Here is a 6166-nt window from a genome sequence, read left to right as displayed (position 1 = left end):
TGTTATATTCAACATGGACATGGTTTGAGGGGAACTTTTCCTCTTTTTCTCCTTTCTTTCACCCCCTTTCCTTCCTTTTTATGGATACAATGTGTTAGGATACAAGCTAGCCTGGAACTCACATGTGGCAGAGAATGAATGAAAATGAGCTCTTCATTTTCTTGCCTCATAAATGCTGGGTCATAGGTACATGTATCATCATATAGTTTTTATCCACTACTAGTAGGCATGGAACCCAGGACTTCATCCATGGTGGGGCAAGCACTCCACCAAATAAGCTATGTCCTCAGACTCTTTTTGGCTTTTTATTTTATTTTATTTTATTTTTTTTGAGGCAGGGTCTAACCCTGTAGCCCAAAGTAGCCTTGAATTCAATCTGCAGCTCCAACTGGCTGTGAATTCATGGTGATCCTTTGACTATTTATTCTTCTGCACTATCTTCCCTGACCATCTGCCCCTCTGTTCTTGGCTCAAGCTGCTGCACTTCCCATCCCTTCCTCTGAATGGACAGAAGCTCTACCATGAGCAATGGACCCCTGTGTGTCCCATGTCCTCAGCCCTAGCCTACATATCAGGCTGTTTGGGTTGCACAGATGAATTCTGGGATCCAGCTTGACAAGTTATAAAGGCCAAGGACGTCGTCCCTCCCTGCGTGTGGCCTAGGGCAGACCTGGAGGGAGCTCTGTATATTAAGGCGTCCTGGATTGGGAAAGCCACGGTGGCCCTTGACTGATACTGCCTGCCTCTGAGTGAGGATTGTGATCCTGGAGGCTCTGTACTGACCGGACAGGTTTCCCAACTGGCTTGGCAGGATTTCTGGGAGAGCACTCAATCTCTATGACAGAGTAGTCCATCACTTGTGGGCTGGCTAGCATATAAAGCTTCAAGGATCCAGTAAGAGCTCCCTGGCTGTCTCTATGAGGACTATAACCCAATTTCTCTGGCCATTTATGCAACCATTTCTTCCACATACTAGCAAAGAGCTCTTGCTTGGGGTCTCAGACCTGTGTAAGTTTTGTGTCAGTTGGCTGTAAGCCAAGAGAGGCTACAGAGCCGAGTAGGGCGCACCTGATTTCTTGGTAGGACCTGTCCCTACAGCAGTTTCCCTAGCATAAAGCCTAGGATCTATGTGCAGGTGGCTCCTATGGGATCCAGAAACTGATGGGGTGACCAGGAGCCAGCAAGTGACTACAGGGCCTTTTGAGGACCTTACTTCTAGTTTTTTTTTTTCTGTTAGCATTCTCCATCCTGAGCCCCTTCTGTACAGTCATGGTGCATGTATGTATAAGTGTGCATGTGTGTATGTGTGTGCATGCATATGTGTATGTATGTGTGTGTATGCGTGTGTGTCTGTGTGTCTATGTGTCTGTGTGTGTGTGTGTGTGTGTGTGTCCCACGATGAGGGAATCTTGCTGAAAGACTGTGTGGGCCCTTGCCAGTTCCCAGCCCACTTGCATCCTTTAGTTAGCTCCCCATTTCTTTGGTAAAACAGCATACCCAAAAGCAACGTCACAGAAGGAAGCATTTATATGTGCTTATGGTTCCAGAAAGATAAAGGTCCATCCTGACAGGGAAAGATGGCAGCAAATGGCAGGCATAGTGACAGGAGCAAGAAACTGAGAGCTCACATCTCAATGAGGAGAGTAAAGCAGAGGAAACTGTTCAAGGCTTTTAATCCCAAAGCCTATCCCCAGTGACACACTTCTCCAGCAAGGCTGTACCACATAAACCTCCCCAAACAGCACCACCAACTGGAGACCAGGTGTTCCAATGGCTGAGACTATGGGGGAATTTCTCTTTCGAATCACCACACAGTGTCCAGGGCAGGCTTTTGAGGGTCCACTGCCTCTGACTTTGGAGGCTCTCATGAGAACAAGAGAGACCCACCGTCCACACTTCAGAGCCACTATGCAGTCACGGCACCTTCCAGTCGGTGGTGAGGCAAGGACAGAGTAGAACAGGCTGCAGTACCCAAGTCTGGGCTGACTAAGAAGGGTTATTCATTGCATGGACCTGGTAATCAGGGGACCCAGTACTCACCCGGAGGAAGAAAACTGCACCATTCAGATCCTGCTCCTAAGAACCTTAGTGTGGTGAAAGGTAGACATCATGTTTTCTTTCACTACTGAAACCAACTGGGAATTTTAGCCAGGACAATGCAGGCAGGAAATGGGAAGACAAAAAGGAAGAAGCAAAGAACCATTGGCTGCAAAGGATGGATCTGGACATGAGATCGAGGTAGCAGAAGTAATGTGCAGAGTTCTCCTTCCCTTTGCCTCCATTGTCAAATCACTCAATACAAGATACAAATTTCTACCTCCTCTTTGTCCTCGTCCTCTCCTTCTTCCTCCTCTCCCTCCTCCTCATCTTCTTCCTCTTCTTCACCATCCTCCTCTTCTTCCTTCTCCACTTCTTTTTTTCATTTTGTATTTTTGAGACAGGGTTTCTCTGTGTAGCCCTGTCTGTCCTGAAACTCACTCTGTAGACCTGGCTGGCCCTGAACTCAGAGATCCTTCTGCCTCTGCCTCCCAAGTGCTGGGACTAAAGGTGTGTGCCACTACTGCCTGATTCAAATTTCTTTACTATGTAAAGTATTTCTATAGGTTGATAAAGCAAGATGGTAAAGGAAAAATGAAAATACAAAACAGGCAATTCACAGGACAAGAAACACAAATGGCTCTTAGATGAAGGAAAAGCATTTAGTCATGTATCATTAAAGAAGTGTAAATCCAAACTGTAGTCCAAGACCTATCTGATTGGCAATGATCCAGAACTGTGATAACACTGTTGGCATGGGCATGTGAGTTGGTATAGACATTATAAATTTTTTTTAATGCACATGCCTTTTTATCTAGAAAGCATTTATCCCACATGGACATTTTGTGCACTGTCTGTGACAAGCTAGCATGTGAATATTTATCAAAGAATGGTTTTCTTTCAAGACTGGGAATAAAATTCCACCATTAGAGACAGGTAATATACATGACAATGTATCCAGTGATGAATGCTGCATAAAAGGCAGCTAGAAAGAGGCAGGTTTATGGGGGCTGGTGAGATGGCTCAGCAGTTAAGAGCACTGACTGCTCTTCCGAAGGTCCTGAGTTCAAATCCATCCTCACAACCATGCAAAATGAGATCTGATGCCCTCTTGTGGTGTGTCTGAAGACAGCTACAGTGTACTTACATATAATAAGTAAATAAATCTTTAAAAAAAGAGAGACAGCTTTATAAGCTGGGGCCTGAAGTTGCTTAGATATACAATGAAGTGGAAAGGACAGAAGATTAACTACACATGTGTGCTTGAAGCCTCAGTGTCTTGTCCGTTTGTTGAGACCATTCCCATCTGTCTTGTGGCAACTCTCCTTGCTTGGTGTATGCTGAGTCCTCCTGCCACTGTCTTGTGTGCATATGGCCAAAATATATGTTTGCTTCCACTATTCACACCAGTGACTCCTTCCAGGACAGTCACAGTCCTTCTAAGTCCTTGTCAATTCTACCTACAGGGCTGGAAAGTGCCACGATCTTCCAGAGAGACCAGGAGGAGAGAATGGAAACGCAGTAGCTCAGGCTGGGATCTTGCCATGGGACCTGCCTTGTGAGGCTACCCGAGAGAACATTTGAGCCTATGTTCTGCATAACTATGCCTTGTGTGGCCCCTCTCCCATTGGATATCCATTCTCTTGCCCATTCCCTTGGGCACACATCCTTAATGAGTTGCTATCATCCAAACCTGTTATAATTTCAAGAGAGACCCAGCATCTGCTTTCCTCAGCATGGAGGCCAACAAATTCTTGGCCCAATTGGTATCATGGAAAAAAGCAAGAGCCCCTCTCTAAACACAAGTGCAGGGAAGGGGAGGAAAGGAAATGGGCTGTATCTCCTCTCATCTCTGTTGCTCACAATCTGTAAGCAGGCTGTGAGTGTGGACATGAGGTAGTACAGGGTGCAGTCAGTCTCATCACTTATGTGAGGGAGCAGAGGCTCTGTGGACGTCACTTAGAAGTGGCGAGTGATTTCATTACCGCAGAGACCAGCTTGGTGTCAAACTCACACAGAAGAGGAAAGCTCCATGAATGGAGAAAACGGCATCTTCAGGGCAGGCCAGGGAGGGGAAAGTCACTTACTTTTCTAAAAGAAAAGTTTGCTGTCATCTCTTCGTAACTACGCATCCACTCCCAGTTGAATCCTGGGACTAGAAGTGGAACCTGAGGGGAGGCTGACATCCCCAGAACACCAATCTTGAGGGATGGGAAGGGACCTGTTTCTGGCCTTGCTTCTATGCCACCTCGGCTCTGCATCTTCAACTGCTGGGATCTCCATCAGGGTTGGAACTGAGGATGGATGACAGGCTCATGTCCAGACCACAGGAAAGACAGACTGCCTTTTAGTCTTGTTCTTTCCCACTTACTCTGTGTGATGGATTGTCAACTACATCCAAATGAACTGAAACCTCTGAGTGCAGGGGCATTGCCTTTGAGGCACTTTTGCTTAATTTGAAATGGCAAGGCCCACTTCTAACCTGGATCTTTGAGGTGGGAGAACCCACTCTAATTTGGACCACATCTGCTGCTGGAAACCATATAAGGTCATGGAAGAAGGAAGCTTTTGTTCTTGCCCTGCTTGCTCTTACCTCGATAGCAAGTCCATTTCTTCATTGGCATTAGAGCCTACTTCTTCAGGATTCCAGCGTATACTGAAGATCAGCTGAGACACCCAACTTCATGAATTGAATAATTACTGGGTTCTTGGACCTCCCATTCATAGGAGGCTATTGTTGGATTATCTGGACCACAGGATGTAAGTCATTCTAATAAATAACATACTTATATATCTATATATCTATATCCACACATATGGCAATATAGATAGATAGATAGATAGATAGATAGATAGATAGATAGATAGATAGATAAATAGATAGATTCATTCTATAAGTTGTTACTCTAGAGAACCCTGGCTAATACACTATATTACCCCATTCCTGGCCCAGCATTTGTGTCTTGGTGTCTAGCTGACCAGGAAATGAACAGAAAAGGAATAAAGATTCTGTGAAGCCAGTCCCACCTGTGGTCACCAGAAACAACCCCTCTCGGTCCAAGGAAAAGCCTTCAGACCAATAAAGTGTGGCCTTATCCACCTAACATACACCAGCTCTAGGATGCTGCCACAAAGGCTGGAACCCCATATGAGGTGACAGAAGGATCACAGGATAGGAGGGGCTGAGGTCTCAAGCTAGATGAGTGGATGTTAACCTCACACGCAGTAGAACTGTTGTCTGTGACTATGAAATCCGTGGCTAGGGGCCTTGTAGGTTCCCTGAGAATCAAGCCCCAACAGCTGCGTTCTGCCTGCTTCTAAATTCATTCAGAATGCCAGTCCATAGTTCCTCTTCAGTCTTCCTTTCCCATCTGGCCTTGCTAACCAACCAGCCAAGAGAACTCTACTGCTCACAGAAGGTTCTGTTCAAGAGTCCTGTTCCTGAAGAGGACTGACTGCTCAATGCCTTTTTAATTTTGTTTTTGTTTTTGTTTTTTGAGATAGGGTTTCTCTGAGTAGCCCTGGCTGTCCTGGAACTCACTCTGTACACCAGGCTGGCCTAGAACTCAGAAATCCACCTGCCTCTGCCTCCCAAGTGCTGGGATTAAAGGCATGCGCCACCACCGCCTGGCTGCTCAATACCTTTTGCTCTGTGGGATATCAGTAGAATCTGAGACCTCCTATAAAGACAGGGAGGGAAAGCAGAGCCCACTCAGAACAAAACAGGGTGGAGAGAGATGCAAGAAAGAGAAAGAAGCGGTTGTATTTTATTGGAGACCCTGTGGGGATGCCAGCTCTCAAGGGGAGGAGCCTGAACTTGAACTATTCCATCTCCTCCATGCCTGGCCAACCGTGTGGACCCTAGGAGGAATCAGCCTTTAGCATCCTTGTGATGATCTCTAGGGGACAAGACACCTGCATCCACGGGGGTTGTTTAAAATCAGACTGCTCTGGTACCCGATGCAGGTTTCATTGTCACTCCTGGAATACATATTAGTCCCCAAACATGGGAGTAATTCAGGACTTGACCGCACTTAATGACAACAAGCATAACTCACCGGTATGCGTGGATTTATGTTGTGTTTCTGTCATCTCCACCTGGAGCAGTCCCTGGCACTGGGACCTTAGC

This window comes from Mastomys coucha, unplaced genomic scaffold (genome assembly GCF_008632895.1).
Source record: "Mastomys coucha isolate ucsf_1 unplaced genomic scaffold, UCSF_Mcou_1 pScaffold5, whole genome shotgun sequence".
Lineage (NCBI taxonomy): Eukaryota > Metazoa > Chordata > Mammalia > Rodentia > Muridae > Mastomys > Mastomys coucha.
This window is presented reverse-complemented; position numbering follows the sequence as displayed.